Consider the following 20388-nt stretch of genomic DNA (forward strand, 5'->3'; position numbering starts at 1 on the left):
CCAATTTATCCCGTAGCTTGTACATGCATAGTTGATTGCATGTCATCTCTTCTGGTTAGACTATGACTTCCTTGAAAGGTAGGATTGTCTTTTGCCTTTTCTTTATATCCCTAGTATAATGCCTGGTACATAGTAGGTGCTTAATAAATATTAATTTATTGATAAATAAATTTTTATTGTGTGACTGGCATACAAAGTAAATGCCTCTTTTATCCTGACCTAGTAACTCTCAAAATGTAGTGCTGTATTGGAACCCTTGATTTCTCCAACGGGTAATAGGATTTTTACATTTTGTGTAATTTTATCATTTCGTATATGTGCCTTTAGGACTCAGTCAGTTGGTACAATTTCATAAATTTAATTAATAAAACACTTGACAGCTATTCATAGCTACTGTACTATAGGTAGTTGGTGAAATATTCATCAGAAGAGTGAGTAAGCAAGCATCTAAGTGGCAGTCATATAGTTTGTGTGACAGCCCCAGGAGTAAGATAGAGGGTTCTAGTTTTCAATTCTTATGGATATATTGCATTTTCCCTCTGCATGCCATTCTGGGGTAGGGGGAATGGGGATGGATTCAGTGACCCAACCTTTTCTCCTTGCCTTCAGTTTTTAAGATTACTTTAAAAATTACTTTTTCTGAAGTCTAATCCCTCTACCTATACTCTTCCATTCCTTTCAGACAATTAAACTGAGTTCCATTAATTTAATCCTATCCAATAAACATTTATCAAGAATGTAGAGGGAAGTACCAGGAACTCTGCTAAGGGATAGGGATACAACAAATAAAAAGAAAAGACAATTCTTGCCCTCAATGAGCCTATAATCTAAAGGGAAAGACAACATGCAAAAGGAGAGAGGAAACTCGGTGTGGGTAGTGGGTGGGAAGGGACACCAGGGGGATATCTGGCATGGTAGCATCTTCTTCTGTAGAATTGAAACCAGGTAGGGCAGCAGATACAAAGTAGAGTGATCTGAGAGTCCAGGTTCTGCTCTCTATAAAACAAGGCATTGGAAGGAGTTACTCCATTCTTCAGACCTCCAGAGAGGAGAGAAGGATGAGTGACGAGAGTCAATCAAGGCTTGAGTAAGCAGCATGGTGGTCAGTTTAGAAAAGATGAGCTTATTTTGCGAGGGGCATCTTGTTGCTTAGAACTGAAACTCAGCAGGGCAGCAGGTGTAAAGTGTAGAAAGGCTAAATGAAACACAGTTTTCCCATCATTTGTCTTTTGGGATTTGTCATTTTCATCATTTGTCTTTTGGGATTTTGCTTCAGCAACCCTGCCCCTGCCTTCACCCCTACTATGTATTTACATCATCTTCCTCTTTACCAGCTCCTTCTCCTTTGCCTACAAGCATATTGGAAGCATATTGGAACAACCCTTTATAAAAACCTAAAATAAAAAAAGCAAAACAAAAACAGGTAATTAAAAAACCATATTCAGATTTTTCCCTTTACTAAAAAAAAGTTATTTAGAGCAAAGTCAAGAGACCTTCCCTTCACTTTGTTGCCTTGAGTGGCTCATCTCTTTTTAACTTTACTTACACACTTTGCTTCCACAGTAACCACTCAATCCTCAACACCTTGCAATGTGGCTTCCATTTCTACCACCCTTCTGAAGCTGCTGTTAGGAAGATGATTATTGCAACTTATAGACTGCATTTATGAAAAAGGCTGGTTGGATGATTACTCGGTCTGGGATTCTTGGGATGCCAATAACTTGGTGAAATCCCCATAAATTCAGGGTATGGTCCTCAGCTTACCCAGAAGGAATAAGCTTATTGTTCAGTTGTTTTTCAGTTGTGTCTGACTCTTCGTGACCCCATTTGGGGTTTTCTGGGTAAAGATGCTGGACTGATTTACCATTTCCTTCTCCAGATCTTTTTACAGATGAGGGAAATGAGGTAATTAAATGACTTGCCCAAAGTCACATGGCTAGTAAGTTTCTGAGGCCAGATTTGAACTTATGAAGACATCTTCCTGACTCTAGGCCCAGCACTTGATCCACTGCTCCTCCTAGCTGTCCTGATGGAGTTATAGGAAACTCATTCATTCATTTAGCAAACAGCAAATGACTATGTTTAGAGAACCCTGTTAGGTGCTAGAGGAGATGTAAAGTTTACATGCATCATTTTCCCTACGTTTGTGAAGCACAGACTCCAGTAGGACCTAATGAAGATTCACACTGTAAATGCACAGGAAACCCTGATAAACTAGAACACTATTCTATCCTAAGATCACAGGCCCTTAATGGGCTTTAGAACTGGGAAGAATAATTCAGATTCTCCACATCCTCCTCCAAAACCTCCTTACTTTTCAATAAGGAAAGAGCAGCCCAGAATTCAGTGCCATGCCCAAGGTCATACAGGCACAAAGTAGCAAAGGCATCATTATGAGTCAAGCACACTCATGATCATGCTGATGAATGAGAATAGTGGTTTTTCTCAGTAGCACAGTCTATTTCAAAACACAAATTAATACCAAGCTGCCTCAGAGGATGGAATGAGAATAAATGATGTTATCTTACTCCCCCAAAACCATGACAGCCTGGTGTAGCCATTTGTACTATAAGGATTTGCCTGCCAGGATGAATTGGTACTTCTGTTGATTGCTTAGGTTACCTTCCCCTGGGCAGCATTGTACAAATATTGACAAATTCTTACCACTATATGCAAGTTGCTGGTCAATTCTCTCTTTTAAATATTCCTTATCAGCAACCATATACCCCTGTTATTATAATATCCCTATGACAGACAATAAAACTTTCCAGATTGCAGCATCTTATGTCATTGTCATTGCTAAGTAGTTTAGTCGGGCCAACTCTACATGATCACTTACTACTGTTGGCTTTGGGCAAGTCACTTAACCCCATTTGTCTCAGTTTCCTCATCTGTAAAATGATCTGGAGAAGGAAATGGCAAACCACTCCAGTATCTTTGCCAAGAAAACCCCAAATGGGGTCATGAAGAGTCAGACAAGACTGAAATGACTAAACAACAACGACAGTGGCCAGACATCCTCCCCATGGTGGTCTATAGACTTTCATCACTGTGCTTTGTAATCTTTTGCTATCCTGAACTATGGCAAGTAACCTCACTCTCTTTCAGGCCCTGATCTGTTGTCCCTAGGGTCCCTATTACCATGAAACTCTTCTTCCAACACCGATCTTTCTCCCCTATTCTACATAAGGAAATGGAACAGACACTCCAGGGATGGGTCACTGCTTCTCCCAGAGCTATTACATCCATGGTTGGACTGTGGTCTCTGCTGCCAACCCTCTCATGACTAACCAAATTGCTTTTGTCCCAGGTGAGCTACTGTCACCTAAAGTCCAATTTTGGGATTTTTGTCAGTATTCATCCTTCTTAATCTCTTGGCATCATTTGTGAGTGAGTACTACATCTCTCTTGATATCCTCTCTTCCCTTGGTTTCTGTCATATATGTGCTCTGCTGGTTCTTGTCCTGTCTCTCCCATGATTGCTTTAATGACCTGCAGTGTTTAGGGAAACTAAGCTGGAGTAAAAAGCTGTTAGCAGGAAGCTTTGAAGAGTATAATCATACTTTGAAAGCAAAAACAAGGCTGGGTAGTTTAGCAGGAAAGGGCTTTCCATTATTCCCAATGTTTTGATTTACAATGATCACATCAGCTAAAGTTTTGATTTTAGCTTGGCATTCAAGACCTTTCATACAGTGATTCTCATGTACTTTTCTACTGTGACTTCTACGGTATTTTATTTCCAACTAATCTGGACTCCTTGCATTACCTAAAAACATCATACGCTCACTTGCCTTCCTGTCTTTGCTATTGCTGTTTATTCCACTTGGAATTCCTTCCCTCCCATAGCCATCCTTTGAAATCATACTATGCTTTTATGCCCAATTCAAATGTCACATCTTCCTTAATTCTTCTCTGATACTCCCAATCAAAGAGAGTTCTACTTCCTTTATTTTCTTGAGTCATTTGGTACTTTTCTAATAAATTTATCCCATCCTACCTAATAATTAATTTTTTAGATCCACATTATCTCTCCCATAAGACTATAAGCTCCTTGAGGGCAGGGACTTTATCATGTATTTTTGAATATCTCTCAGGGTCTTGGCACATTGTCTTGCATAGAGTAGACATTAAAAAAAAAGTTTGTTGAATCAATGAATAAGTGAATTTGAATCTAATTTAGATGGAGGTTGTTTAGGGCCTGCTTATTTTTTTTATTTTACTATATGTACCATTTACAATTGATTTTAAGATATTCAAAATTATGCATTTCAAGAAATATGAGTACAGCCCAAGGCAAAATGGTTTTATTGCTATACGTATAATGAACACTAGACGAGAAGGATCACTGTTTGGAACGTTCTCATCCGTGTACCTTTCAGTGTCTGCACTACCCACATGAGTTCAATGAGCCTGAAGTTCAAGGTGCACATTCTAGGTTAGGTCGGTGTTTATATTAGGACGCTATGAATTCCGCCCTTAGTAAGCCATACTCTGGAGATGCTTTCCAAAATCCATTGCTGTTCACGTCTATACAAACAATGGCATGACTTGGCGTTATTTAGGGTGAAAACCACATTGAGTTTTGTTCTCTTGGCTGATAGCCAGGTTGTTATCACCTTTGGAACAGAGGATGTTTAGCATAAAGAAGAGAGGACTTCAAAAACTTTTGAAGACGGATTAGACTTTTTCTTCTTGCTGTGTGAGTATAGGGAAACTGTGCAGGGATAAATTCAGTTTGTATTTAAGGGGAAAAAAACCCTGCCTAACAATAAGAGTTACTGAAAAGTGTAATTGACTGCTTCAGGATATAATGAGAGATACTTTGCAGTTGAGATCTTCAAACAATGGCTGGATGACCAGTCAAAGACATTTTTTTTTCAGGCAATTGGGGTTAAGTGACTTGCTCAGGATCACACAGCTAGTAAGTGTCAAGTGTTTGGTAGGAGGCCGGATTTGAACTCGGGTCTTTCTGACTTCAGGGCTGGTGCTCTATCCACTGTGCCACCTAGCTGCCCCCTGTCAAAGACATTTTGAGATGATTTTTGTTCAGATATGGATGGTACTAGATAGCCATGGAGGTCCTCTTTTAATTCCGAAGTTCTGTTACTGTGATTCCCACCTTTTCTGAGGGAGATCTACTCCCTGTTTATACTATGTCTAAGCATATTGATGCTGCTTTTTTTAAGTTCAAAACTCGTAATTGTTCAGAAGTCAATATTGATACCGTGCAATGATTATTAAGACTGAGAGGGGAAAAAATGCCAAGTTTGATGTTGCCTATATTGGAACTAGGTCATTCTGGGAGTTCTTTGTGAAGAACCCAATCTCTGCGAACAGACAATCTTAGGCAATGAAAAGATATCTGTCAAGAAAGGCATAGAGCTGGAGGAACCCTCAGTGCCTTGGCTTTCCTTCTGATAGAATGTCTGTTCTCATAGTTGATCAGGAAGGTACTTTACAGGGTGTCTAGTTCAATCCTTTCACATTCTTTCGGGGGTCTCTCTGTTTAGAGGAACAGGTCTCTTTAAGGGGTTAGTGCCACCTATCCTAGTGGGGGAAAAAAAGGCAAATTCTTTGGAACTAGACAGGGACAGCATAATTTTATCATGGATTCCTTAGAAGATTAAGCTAGGTTGCATACGCACATATTGACTTATAACATTGCTTCCAATTTAACTGGAAGGTTAAAATATCTTTAAGATAGCAAGTATTTGGTATATGAGGAACCGGGGTGTCACAATTTCTATAGGAGTTTGTGTCCTTAAAAGCTAGGAGGTATGTTATACTTCTGTCTTCTATCTCCTCTCCACACCTCTCCCTTGATGTTTTCCTCTGACATTGAATTGCAAGAAATAAATTATCAAATAAATCTATTATTGGGGCATCTAGGTGGCACAGTGAATAAGAGACTTGGCCTTGGAGTCAGGAAGACCAAATCCTGCCTCAAACACTTAACAAGCTTTGTGACCCTAGGCAAGTCACTTAATCCTGTTTGCCTCAGTTTCTTCATCTGGAAAATGAACTGGAGAAGGAAATGGCAAACCCCTCTAGTATCTTTGCCAAGAAAACCCCAAATGGGGTCATGAAGAATTGGACATGACAGAAAAATGACTGAATGACAACACAAGTTGAAGGGAAGGTGCCAGTGTGCATTGGTAGAGGGGTTGTTTTATCTGGGAAAAGTTCTATAACAACGAAATCACAGGTCTATGTCAGACTGCCTCTCATCTATATCTCTATATATGACATTCATTTTTTTATCTCCTAACTCTGTCACTTGGTTATATTTTCATGGTCTCATATTCTTTGTTATACATTTTTTTCATGTTTTCATGCCCTCTTCAAGTTTAATAACTTGGTGAGGTCAACAACTATGCCTTACCCTTCTTTGTATCTTCAGAACCAAGCGTAGCTCCATGCATGAAGTAGGTGATCAAGGAATATTTGTTAGCTGGCCAAATTCCACCCATATATTTCTTTTTATAATTTCTGTTCCCTAAAATAAAAGGGCTGGATTGCCTTTGGTCAATTGCAAAGTTATTTTAATGACCTCAAGTTTCTCCCTGAAACAAAATATTCATATTTTAATAAAATGTAGCAAATGAAATTGCATACTTTCTTCTAGAGGGAAGCAGAACAGATAAGAAAGAATTAATTATTATGAGAAATCCAAGAATAGTCTCCATGGCAATAAAGAACCAGTATTTGGTTCCAGACTTGTCCCTGGGCAGTCTAACGGCTTTCATCAAATGAGATGATGTTTTGAGCATGTAGCACAATGCCTGGCACATAGTAGGTGCTTAATAAATGCTTGTTCTCTTCTTTACCCCTCCCTCCTTCATATCAATGAAGTAATGCATTACAAAGTACTTTGTAAACCTTCAAGCACAATGGAAATGTCAGTTATTTTTATAATTATAACTGCAAAAACCTGATAGTTGGGGAGGAAATCTGGTTTTCCATGGCTCATCAGAGCCAACTATCTAGGTAGATGAAAGCTTTTCTAATGTACTGAAATGTTAATTTATTTTAGGGAATGATTCACAGTTGTTGGGGATAATATAAAGAATGCCAAGAGAATATCAGCTTAATTAACTCAGCAAAATGTAAATATGCAATAAAGTCAATTTTCCCTAGGAGCAGTAAAAGTTCAGAACAACCATAGCTGGAGGGCATTTTTTTTCTTGAGTTGAGTGATGCATTGACTTGTTTTTGTTTGCCTTTTTAACTGTGGTGTGTTTTCTTATTACTTATTGCCTTTTTAGTACAGGTTTCCTGAGGTTATCAATGAAGAAGTAAGTACTTCAGAAATGGTTGGAGGAAGTCTGTTCAGCAGGGACAATGATTGTTATTTGGGTTGATGGATTTTGTTCTGTGGTTCGACAATCTTTTCTTCTTAGATGAGTTAAGAGAGTAATTGATGATAGGTCATACATGCATTTATAGGAACAGGCACCAGAGTTTACAAAATCTTAAACTGTGACGGAAGCTGTGATATGCTAGTGACAGAAGACTTCAATTATCCAGACATCTGCTAGAGCTTTCTTTCTCTCTGCCCAAAGAAGAAAAGCTAATCATTTCTTGACTTTCCTTAATAATTTCATCCTCAAAAGGGTGAAAGAAGCAATGCAAGGGAAACTATTTTGTCTGTTTTTCACTAATAGGGAATGAATGAAAAGCATTTATTAAGCACTTAGTGAAGCACTGGAATAAGAGCTGAGATACAGATAGAAAAGGGAGGTAGTCCTTGCTCCCCAAGGAACTCACATTCTAAAGGGGAGACAACATACAGAGGTTTTAGATCAAAGATTTTGTGATCTTTAGGGTGCAGTGGAAAAACCAATGGTAATTGTGATCTTTATGGGTAGCTACATGGTGCAGTGAATAGAGTGCCAGGCCTGGAGTCAGGAAGACTTGAGTTCAAATCTGACCTCAGGTACTCACTAGCTGTGTGACCCTGGGGAGATCACGTAACCATGTTACCTCAGTTTCCTCATCTGTAAAATGAGTTTCAGAAGGAAATGGCAAACCACTCCAGTATCCTTGCCAAGAAAACCCCAAATGGGGTCATGAAGAGTTGAACACAACTTAAAAATGACTTAACAATAACAACAAATACAATAAATTCAATATGGTTTTCACTGACAAAGTTGCATCAGTTCCTGATGTTGAGCCATTTTGTTTCCTTGACATTTCACTGCAAGGGCTTTGGTGGCAAGAACTTTCTCGTCTGGGTCTTCAGTAGCTGTGGCTTCAGGACTCACAGTTGCAGTTGCTAGGCCACATAGCCATGGGGATTGCTTCTCAGGATGATGGCTGTAAGAACTTGTCTGGAAGCAGGACCAGGGGTCTAGAGGATGCTGCCACTCCTAGCGTTCTTCAGCTTACTGGCCCACTGCTGTCAGCTGATCAGCAGTCAGTGGTGGGAGTGGTAAGGAATGTGGATCCATTTTCCAAAGTAATTTCTCCCCTTAGTGATGGGACAGGGCCTGGGCTGGAAACAGAACTGGTGGTTTGGAAGGCACTGTTATTCCCAGAGCCCTTGGGTCAGGGTCTTGAGCTGTCTCCATCAGGGTTCAATGGGAGTTGGTGATCAGGGTGATGATGGTGGGTTGACTCACCTGGCACAAGCTGTCTCCTGTCTCTACTTCAAAGTGCCTCACTAGGGGCAGTTAGGTGGTGCAGTGGATAGAGCACTGGCCCTGGAGTCAGGAGGACCTGAATTCAAATCCAGCCTCAGACCAGACACTTGACACTTACTAGCTGTGTGACCCTGGGCAAGTCACTTAACCCCAGTGCCTAAAAATAAAACAAAACAAAGTGCCTCACTGCTTCAGCTAGATTGTCTTGTCTGCCTCATAAGTGACAGTTGGTCAGTAGTTGGTGAGGATGTCTGGTCCCTTTTCTGTAGGAGTTATTTCCCCAAATTATGTATGCAGAAGTTGTGCTAAAAGCAAATCAGGACTAATGCTCTGGACAGCATTGCTGTTCCCCTCAAGGGGTAGGGAACCTGCAGCCTCAAGGCCACATGTGGCCCTCTAGGTCCTCAAGTGTAGCCATTTGACTGAATCCAAACTTCACAGGACAACTCCTCTTAATAAAAGGATTTATTCTGTAAAACTTGGACTCAGTCAAAAGGCCACACCCAAGGACCTAGAAGGCCACATGTGGCCTTGAAGCTGCAGGTTCCCCACTCCTGCCTAGGCTCTTGGCTTCAGAGTCCAGAGTTATCTCCATCCAGATCTCAGGGAGATGGTGGTTGAGGTGATGATGGTGGTTTGATTTTCCTGGTACAAGCTGCCTTGGGTCTTTCCCTCAGGGTGCTTTGTTGCTACAGGGGGAAATAGTAGCAGAGATAGAAATGATGGGAAATCGGCCCTTATATCTTAGTTTGTTAAGATGAGAGAAAAGGCAGGCATGGTCTGACATGCACCCTAGATATTTAGAGGGCAAATTTAACAGGTTCAGAGGAAATGCTTAGGTTTCATGTCCCTCTTCTCTAGGCTGAGTAGCCAAGTTCTTTCAACTGATGGTCATCTGGTGTGATCTCAGGGTCATTTGCCATTCTAGCCCCCGTCTTGATATACTTCCTAAAGTAAGGATCCCATAACTAACCAACAACAACTGGCTCTTCTGTCTCCATTAATGAAGCCTAGGATAAAATAACTTCTTTCATTTTGGCTGGCATGTCATGCTGTTGTCCCATATATTATTATGCTTCCACTGAATGATTGTCTAGCCTTGGCTTTCCCATCCCATGCTTGTGCAGTTGAATTTTAAACCTAAGGATAGGACTTTTATCTTTTTCCATGTTAAATTAATCATTTAAAAAATGTATTGCCAGGATGGTGCCAGCCAAAGAATTCATTATCTAATGGCCAAGCTGCTGGTGATGGACCTCTGTGTACTGAGCTAGGCTCATCTTCAGATAGCAGTCAATTTGTCACTGAGACCATAACAGAAGACTTTTCCATGGTAGCAGAACTTGCCTAAGCTTATGCTTTTGTGTTAAAGCCTTTGAGGATGCAGATCTAGCCTAGGGTGGGGGAACCCGTGGCCCCAAGGCCACATGTGGCTTTCTAGGTCCTCAGGTAGGGTCTTTTAACTGAGTCCAAGTTTTACAGAACAGATCATTTTATTAAGGGGATTTGTTCTGTGAAGTTTGGATTCAGTCAAAGGGCTGCACTTAAGGACCTAGAGGGCCACATGTGGCTTCCAGACTGCAGATTCCCCATCCCTGGGCTAGCCTGACACTTACTAGTTGTGTGGCCCTAAGCAAGTCATTTAACCTCTGTCTGCTTTTGTTTCCTTATCTGTAAAATGGGGGTAATAATGGCACCTGCTTCCCGGGATTATTGTGAGGATCAAATGAGACATGTGTAAAGTCCTTTGCAAAGTTTAAAGTGCTATATAAATGCTAATTAGCAGCAGCAGCAGCATTAAGACATTGAAGTAAGACTCCTGTGGATAAAAATATGAAATGGCCCTTAGCCTTTTGAAGTCCCTCTGCTCCTACAGTAATGCTGGACGTGTGGCAGTAAAGGACACAGATGGAGCTAAGAACAGCACAGTTTTTACATTTACAAACATTACATTAAATATAAGTATCCCAAATATGAGATCCTTGTCTAACAATCTACAAGTCCGTCCACAACTGTAATATCGGGGGCCACATCCATCTCAACATTTTCTTGATCAATTAAAACAGAAGACCAAGAAGCCAGAGTTAAATGGAACAATAGCTAATAGGTTCTTCTCAGAGGGGCAAATGATGGAGCTGATGAATGTAGTTTCCTCATGTGTTAAAGGCAGCAAAGAATCTGTCATGAGACAGTCATCTGTAGTTGCAGTGCTCATGAGGAGTTCAAGTCAAAACACCATCAGGAAGATAGTCGTAGCTTGAGAACCAAGATCTATCCCGGAAGATGAAATAGACAAACTCTATAAAGAACTTGACAAGATCCCACACACCAAGTTGATGCACACATTTTAAAACATTTTACTTTTTCCTCAATTACATGTAAAAACAATTTTGAACATTTATTATTTTTTTAAAATTTGAGTTCCAAGTTCTAGCCTTCCTTCTCTCCTATCCTCCTTCCCTAAGACTTTAAGCAATCTGATATAGGTTATACATACTGACACATACTTTGCTGTGAAATTGGGCACAAGTGTTGGAAATCCTGTTTGGTCTTAAAATAGCCAAAGGCTTGTAGTTTACCCAGAAGCTTTGGGTCTGTATACAATGCATTCTTTATTAAAGTGAAGAGTCAGAAGGCACTGTACATGGTGAGCACAGAACATCTCAAAAACTGAAACTGACAATATCAAGAATAGTAAGTGAGTTGTTGCCGATAGGGGAGTCACTCTGGAACCTTTGCAGCTAGACCATTGACTTGTTGGAAGAAAGGTCAAATCGCTCAGAACAAAGACTAGAGATCACAGGATGATTGCACTTACATTATATTTAAAGAAGTTATTGTTGCTGAAAAGTGGAAAGTGATAATTGCGAAGTCATTGGCTCTTGTTATCACTATTTTCCAGAGAAGTTGAACTGATGTGAAACATTTGCCATAAGGAGAACTAGAGTCCAGAAGCTTTCTAAGCCATCAGCCACTTTATGTCCCTACCAGGTAGAGAGACTTTGTCATTCAAATGTTTAGGTTTTCTCTGCCAACTTCTATAATGTGGAGAATAAATAGAACATACTTTCGGACGACATATACTAAAGGTCAGATTTTTGCCTAAATCATAGATTTAGAGCTAGAAAGAGGCCTCAGAGATCATCTAGCTCAACCCTTTCGTTTTATGGATGAGGAACCTGAGGTGCTGAGAATTGGCTTTCCTAAGGTCACAAGGGTACTCAATAGCACGGCCAAGATTTGGACCCATGTCCTCCTCCCATGACAACAGAACCAGTGTGCTTTGAAATATGCCTCTTTTATTCCCTTCCTTTCTGGTTTTGCCTTGCTTGTTCTCAATTCTCTGTCCCATACCTTGAAAAGACCTTGATGAGAAAAAAAAAGCACCTTCTATGTTTACATGGAGACTGATCTAAAAAAAAAATGATAGATTTATTCTCTTTTGGCATCAGGAGAACCACTTATATACATAATCCATGCCCACGCACAATGAAATCCACAACATCCATTACTGGAACCTTTTGTCCTAGGTAAATAAAAAGGTGCTTTCTGAATTTAATGAGCAACTGTGTTAAATACCTAGCACTTTTATTTGTTCATTCACATTTAACTCACACGATGAATTCCAATTATTCATTTCAGCCTCTTCTTTTTGTTCAATGATATTTCTCATTGGCTTGCCACATACTGTAACCAGCACAATAGCTTATTTTGCTGAAAGCTTTATTCAAAGACTCTGAACACGAAATGAATTTTCTTGACCCCTCATTTACTCCTTTATGCATATGAAAGGGCCTCCAGGAGGTAACCTTTTAAGTCACATACCCCAATGATTATGTAGATCTGTTGATCAGCTTCCTGTGAAGGATGGAAGCTCTAGATGCCTTTACTCAAATCCATTCACTCAAACAGTGATAACACCTAAGGACACCAAGACTGGAATCATTCCTGTCAGTATTTAGGCTCACATCGCCATAACCAGGGCACGAGTTCCAAGTTTGGAGCTTATATTCTGACATCAAGGAAATGTCAGAATAGCTTGGTTTAACAAAATGAGTTCTACCCACCTATCCCTCATCCCCAACCACAACTCCCAGCTTGGTCCTTAATATCAGCTCTTTGGTTGTTTGAAAAATAAGATTTTGTTCAAAGGATAAGCCCAAGAGAAGGAAAGGAAACCTGCCTGTGAAATACTCAGCTACTTCACTGAACTAGAATAAAACAGATGAGTGGGGAGGTGGAAAGACAGGGCAAAGGAGAAAAAGAAGATGTTATTAGATAATGAGGCACATGAACTCTCAACTTAAGTCACTTGATTTGGAAATATATTTCTTAGAAAAGAATTTCTTAATGAAAATATTTTAATCATCCAGGGGGATTTTTTTCCTTTGCTAGGAATAGAAATAGTAGGCTGGGCTCCTACTCCACGTGGTGAGAAATAAAGCTCCCACACAGCCCAGGGAGATGCAGCCGCTCATGGATCCACCTTGAAGTTACGTTGCAACTCTCTTCCAAAGGAGATCAGAGAAATTTGGGAAAAAAGAAAATGACAAATGGACTTTAGGTGAGGAGTATGTTGGAGCTGCTGGTGATCATGATTTACTTTTATCAGGAGAATAATGATCATAGCAATATTTCATTCATCATCAGGGTTACCCATAAGTGAGTTTTCCAAATTACTGAAGCTTAACTCTTTCAGTGCCCAAGGTTCTGACTCTCCAAATTTTTCCACTATACGTCAGCTGCCTTTTAACCCTGGAAGATCTCTTGGCACTTTTACCTCCTTTCTCCCATTTCTTCCTAGAACTGCCATTTTGAGGAAGGGCTCAAAAAGCCTTCCTTCATTTCTGTCTCAGCTCTACTTCTGACTCTCTGGACTTTGTGTCATGTCCTAGTATGCGGGCTTTCCCTTCTCTCCCCCCCCCCAACTTTTCAGCTCCCTTTTTATGTGTTGGTTTCCCCCATTAGAATGTAACTGTTTTTCTTTTTGCTTGTATTTGTTTCCCCAGTGTTTAGCACAGTGCTTGGCACATTGAAGTGTTTAGTGAATTCTTATTGACTTTAAAAAAAATTTTCAACCATAGTATATGGAAATATTTCTGAAACATATTATCTACTTCCAGGTCTTGTTTAACAGAGCACAACAAATTTTAATCTTTTTTGATGACTCACAGTTATATCATTATGAATATTTTGTAGTGTCTTCAGAGACTACTAATATATGTGCAGGTTTTTGCTCCTATACTAAATGGTTCCAGACTTCTATTTCTTTTGAGTTCTCCTATTGTTGGTATTTTTAAAATACTTCTTTCCCCAGCCCCGACTCTTCCCAGCCCCTCTCCTCTAATTCCCTTCACTATGAATAAGGCTGTCAGGTGTCACTTCTTACTGAGCCCATTGTGCTGGCCTACCTATACCTTCCCAACTCTCCTTTTACTTCTAATCTGCTGTGGATTGGAAAATGATAATTAAATTGGCCAAAATTACAGTGAACAAGTGAACAAACCTCAAAGGCCAGAGGACCTTTGACTTTAACCTTTACTCTTATAAGTAAATTACATTGACTTCACACACATGTACTTAGATACATACATATATGCATATATATTACTTAGTGAATTTTGAAATGTGTATTTCTAGCTTTGGGGCTATGTTCCAGATCAGGAGTTCTGACATTTTGTGTGTGTGTAATAGACTCCTTTGGCAGTCCAGTGAAGTCTATGGAATTCTTTTCAATGATATTTTTAAATGCACAAAACAAAATACCTAGTATTACAAAAGAAATCAATTATATGGAAATACAGTTATAAAATTATTAAAAAGGAAAAAGTTAGTGGACCACAGGTTAAGAATCCCCTCTTCTAGATAGGCTTCTCATATATCCTTATGGGGGATATATATGGGGAAAATCAACCTGTAAAAAGGGATCTGAAAAGTGGGGGAAGAAAGCCCTCACACTGGGGCATGGAACAAAGTCCAGAGAGTCAGAAACAGAGCTGAGAGAGAAATGAAAGATGGATGTACTTCCTCAAAATGGCAGTTCTGGATGGAACTCACCAATGGGAGAATGGAGCTGAAAGGGCCAGAAGATATGCGTAATTGACAGTTACACAGTTTCCTAAAATTTACAAAGGCTTTTACATGCATTATCTCTTGTGAGTTAACAATAACCCCATGAGATAGGTATGGTGGGTGTTATTAATTCTACTTTACAGATGAGGACACTGAGATCCAGAGAAGTTAAATGGTTTGTCTGAGTTCACACAGCTAGTTAATGTGAGACACAGGATTTGATCTCAGACATTCCTGACTCCACACCCAGCACCCTAAGCCAGTGGTGTCAATCAAACTCATAGAAACAGGGGCCACCAAACTATATATAATGATCCTTGATGGCCATATATTCCCTTAGAAAACCACATACTACCATTATCTATGTTCTATTATATTTTTATTCATTTTCTTAAATATTTCTCAATTACATTTTAATCTGATTCAGGCCACAATAAAGAGTGTTGGGGCCTCAGAGTACATGTGTTTGATATCTTGCACTAAGCCATGCTGTTTCTGTGTAAGATGTAACAACATTGGCACTTTTTGATGCAGCATTAATAGACACAGTGTTGAAGTTGGAGTCAAGAAGACCTAAGTTCAAATCCTGCCTTTAATGCTAGCTGTGTGTCCCTAGAGAAGTCACTTAATTTCCCTCAGCTTTAATTTCCTCATCTGTAAAATAAGGATGCTAATAATAACACTCACCTCACGTGCTGTTGTATCAAATGAGATAAAATGTGGAAAGTGCTTCCCAAGCTTTAAAGTGATATCTAAATACTAGCTATCATGATTTTTATTATTTTCAAAGTGTGCTAAAGATAGTGATCAGTCTTCTTTAAAAAAAAAAAAGACAGAGGTAGCTAAGTGGTACAGTAGATAGAGCTCCAGCCTTGGAGCCTGGAGGACCTGAGTTCAAATCGAACCTCAAGCACTTGACACTTACTTAGCTGTGTGACCCTGGGCAAGTCACTTAACCCCATTGCCTCACCAAAAAGCAAACAAACAAATAAATAAATAAAAGACAAAAGAACATGGAGTGAGAGATTTCATAAAAACTTTACAGAGTATTCAAGGATTTAGATTTTATACTAAGGGGTATATGTATGTGTGTTTGTGAATCATATTTATCATATACATGTGTATATGTTATATTATTTATATTATATAGGTTATTAATATTATATAGTACATAGAAGTTGGCCAGAAGAGAAGAGCAAAATCTCATTTTCGAGGTATCCCACATAGTCATCCTATTCAGAGTCTTTGTTTTATGAGATATTCTTCACAAAAATAGCTTCTCACGCACCCCCCATATGTTGAATAAAGTATGCTATGGAGGTCAGTGACTGAAGTCTGAGCTTACAGTTGATTTCGATTTTATTGATCCTCATGGCTCCCTTCAATTGATTAAGAAAAGGTAAATGGCATACTCATTCTCTCTGTATTTACAAGGAAATAATATCACTTCATTAGCTACCAAAATAAATCTAGTCTATTTCAGCACAAATTGTGACACTGACTATTGATCTCCACCAATTTATGCTTGGGAAATCAGCAAACGTGGCAATTTTTAGTAATCTTTCTTTTTCCACAGCCCCACCTTACTTTTTCAGTACAGCTGACAATGCTCTTTCATGAAATGGAGGCAATGTTAAAAAAAAAAAATCATGTGTTTTCCTTACCTGTAATACACTCCTTCCTCCCTTCTATAGCTTGGAATCCTGAGTTTTCCTAGGCCTCAGCTCAAGCTCCACCTTCTACATAAAGCCTTCATCAGTTTCCCCAGATACCAGTATCCCTTCCCCACTACCTCAAGCCTATTTTGCATAGTTTTGTCTTTACGTGAACATGTTTATTTGCCCTAGTACAATGTGAACTCCAATACTAGGCACATTGTAAATGCTTGTTGATTGGTTGAGTATTTTTTCTAGAATTACAAAAATAAATGATTTGGTTCAATATAGTTCATTCTCTACTGTAGGCCAAACCAGGGATGGGGAACCTGTGGGCCAGACTCTATCATATAGACAGCTAGGTGACATTGTAGATAGAGCACTGGACCTAGAGTCAAGAAGACCTGAGTTCAAATCCTTCCTCAGATACTTCCTAGCTGTGTGACCCTGGGTAAGTCACTTCACCTGTGCTTCAATTTCTTCATCTGTAAAATGGGGATAATAACATTTACCTTCCAGGGTTGTTTTCAGGATTAGATAATATTTGTAAAGCATTTTACAAGTATGAAAACACATTACATAAAAAATGAAATCTCTAGAAAGAAAAAAAGGAAAAAGGCATATGTTAAAAACATATTTACATAAAATTATCAAATAAAAAATATTTATTGTGATAGTTGGATGATAGGGTAGATACCTGTGCTCGTTTTCTAGAATTGCCATATGTGGGCTGAGAGTTGGAACTCCAGGATCTGAAAGGGTGGCAGCCACAACAAAATAAGTACCCTTGGCAAATTTACAGATAGAGGGAAGAAAAAAGGAGGAAGGAGGGGTGGGGGTGGGTAAGAACAACTACAAATGCCAGTTTTCTCCTGAAGGAAGCTAGAGGTCTGATTATAGATTGTATTCAGGTTTTGTATAAGATTTTTTTTAGAAGAGTTAATTATTATATTTTAATGAATAAGGCAATTTAAAATAAATATCATTAATTAAAATAACTGCCCATGTCTCACAGCAGGCCTCATTTTGCTAAATTTTCTTGGCATACTAGGAAGGAAAAAGACTAACCTGAAAAATGCAATCAGGCTTGGAATATCCATCTGAAGGATGGGATGTGCCGGACCATGTGCCTTCTAAATGTAGAGTGACCTGGGTCATGAAGAGAAGTAGCTGATGGTTATGATGAAGATTTTTCTCTGATAATGAAGAATTTCTTTTTAAAGAAGAGTATAAAGGGAAAAAAAATCTGATTTCACAACTATGGGGGGGGGTGTGGGTTATGCCAAAGTTGGTTAGGAACGAGAGACTGAAGAATCTTGTTGCTGGCATTGCATATGTAAGACTGAAGCCCTTGGCTCCAGCAAAGGGGGAGTTAGTACGGTTCTGCCGCTCGGCCCTTGCCTCTTTTAATGGAGCCAGGTGGTTCTGAATGAATGTGCCAGGGTCTAATAGAAAGGTGGCTTGTTTTCCCACCAGTCCATGGAATGCTTGTTTCTCCTCAACTCTTTGATGATTGCCCTAAATGAACAAAGGACTGTGGACTAGCTAAGAATGAGTGTCTTTTGAGTCATATAGATTCACAGAGAGCTTTTGCTTAGATATGACTTTGGATTGGTGGTTTTTGAATTAATTTGGGCTCATCATGTAATCAGCTGGGTTGCTTTGGGTTATTTTGATTATCTTAATGATTGGCTTATGTGCAACCAGTCTAGCACTGACCGTTTCTTAGCAGTTGGCCTTTCTGACTTCAAAAAATGAAACAAATAAGGATTTGAACTGATCTCATAGCTCATCTGTATAGTTTCTTTCTGTATTTGCTCCTGGTTCTTTGCATCATGTGAAATGAAACATTTAGCTTTGGTATATTTTATTTTCCTGCTTGAGTAAATGATGATGCCCATATTTACTTTTTGGATTAATCTTAAAAGCCATTTAGGTTCATCAGAGAAATAAAAATGGTTACATTAATTTAACAGAACCATATGGTTTGCTTCATGCTGTAATCTATTAGATTTTGACCTCCTTGAAGGCAAGGACTGTGGCTTATTTATCTTTGTCTTTCCTTAGTACCTGGCACAACAATAATGGTTAATATTTATATAGCACTGTAAGATTTTCAAAGGACATATGTATGTTATCCCAAAACAGCCCTGTGAGGTGCTATTATTAATCAATCAATAAACATTTATTAACTGCCTGCTGTGTTCCAGGCATTGTGCTAAGCACTGGAGATACAAAAAGAGGCAAAAGACAGTCTCTGCCCTCAAAGAGCTTACAAGCTAATGGATGAGACAAGATGCAAACAAATCTATACAAAGCAAACTATATGTAGGATAAACAAGAAACAATTAAAAAGGGAAGGTGCTGAACTTGAGAGGTTGGAGAAGGCTTCCTGTAAAAAGGGGGAAACCAAAGAGGCCAGTAGTTGGATAGAGGGGAAGAATGTTCCAGGCATGGCAGGCAGCTAGAGAAAATACATGGAGCAGAGAGATGGGAGTGTCTTGTAAATGGAACAGCCCAGGAGACCAGACAAGCACATTTTGGGGGGTAAAGTGTAAGAAGCCTGGGAATGTAGGAGAAGGGTAGGTTATAAAGGGCTTTGAATGCCAAGCAGAGCATTTTATGTTTGATTCTGGAAGTAATAAGGAACACCTGAAGTTTATTGAATAGGGTGGGTGACATGATTAGATGATTAGTGAAATCCTCTAGTGGCTGAATGGAAGATGTGTTAGAGTGGGGAGAGACATGAGGCAGGCAGACCAATCAGCAGTCTATTTCAATAATCCAGGTGTGAGGTGATGAGGACCTTCAGGAGAGTGGTGATAGTGTCAGAGGAGAGAAGGGGGCACATTGGGGAGATGTTGTAAAGGCTTAAATCAACAGGTCTTGGCAACAGCTTGGATATGGGGATGAGAGATAATGAGGAACCCAGGAAGGCTGCTAAATTGTGAGCCTGAGGAACTGGGAGAATGGGGTTGCCTTCTACAGCAATAGGGAAGGTAGGAGGAGTAGGGGAAGACTTGGGGGAAATAAGTTCTTTTTTGGACATACTGAGTTTAAGATGTTTACTTTACATTTAGTTTAAGATGTCTGAAAGCCAAGTGGAAATGTGGGATTGGAGGTTTAGATTTGAGAATCTTTGGCATAGAGATGGTAATTAAATCCATGGCAGCTGATGAGATCACTAAGTGAAGTTATTGTTTATCCTTCATTTTTGAAGAGGACCAATGGCATCATGGGGTGATTTCTTGACTTGTGTGTGAATTGGATTTAAGTGAGGCAGAGTTGCACAAAGTAGTCAGCCTCACTCTCATCCAGAGTCACTGAAGTCTAGCAGTAAGACAAAAGTCAGGATGACTGGTGATGGCCCAGTAAACAGTGGATGACTTGGGCATCTTCCATGTCTGACCAAGCTCTAAGTGTTTCATAGTGCCTGCTTCAGCTGCCTTTGTGGCTATTGGAACAAATTGTTCTCATTCATCCATTCCACTGGAGAAGCCTTTGCATGCCTGGGGTAGACCCCCTTCTCCTCCCTCTCCCCCTGACCCTGACATCCCGCCAACTCATCAATGAATTTGAAGCCTGTTAGTTACCCTTAACTTCGTTTAGTCCATCTGCTGAGATAATTTATTTACCATGGTGTGGTTGCTATGGATGCTACAGCTTCTTGGTGTCATAGGTGAGAAAGTTGGACACCAAAGGTGGATGAGCAGCCCTGAAAAGGATTCTGCAAGTCCTCACACCAGAAGTGCTAGCCCTCCCTTAACACTCCATATACTACCCCATACCCCAAGGGAAGTAGTATAGAAGGAGAAGAGAAGATGGCCCAGGACAAAACCCTGAGGGACACCTACAATTAAAGAGCCTGATTTTGAGAAGGATCCAGCCAAGGAGACAGAGAAGAAAGATAGAAGAAGAAAGGGTCAGATAAGTAGGAGGAAACCAGGAGAGAATGATGTCCTAAAAACTTAGAGAGAAGAAATTATAACAGAGGAGAGAGTGATCAACTGTGTCAAAGG

At 39.7% G+C, this 20388-nt stretch overlaps 1 protein-coding gene across 4 annotated transcripts in view; it reads left to right on the forward strand.

The window, feature by feature from the left end:
* TMEM178A (transmembrane protein 178A) overlaps window positions 1-20388 on the forward strand; it is an 80312-nt gene that overhangs the window by 24977 nt on the left and 34947 nt on the right. Inside the window, exon 1 of one of the 4 annotated variants that reach the window (XM_078149482.1) lies at window positions 13107-13206. The exons of the other annotated variants lie outside the window; for them this stretch is intronic. The gene's annotated coding sequence lies outside the window, so the exon portion shown is untranslated. Of the gene's footprint in view, window positions 1-13106; window positions 13207-20388 lie in introns of those variants that run through there. 4 annotated transcript variants of the gene reach the window in all.

The sequence above is a fragment of the Phascolarctos cinereus genome, unplaced genomic scaffold (assembly GCF_003287225.1).
Source record: "Phascolarctos cinereus isolate Bilbo 61053 unplaced genomic scaffold, phaCin_HiC Scaffold_2;HRSCAF=192, whole genome shotgun sequence".
Classification (NCBI taxonomy): domain Eukaryota; kingdom Metazoa; phylum Chordata; class Mammalia; order Diprotodontia; family Phascolarctidae; genus Phascolarctos; species Phascolarctos cinereus.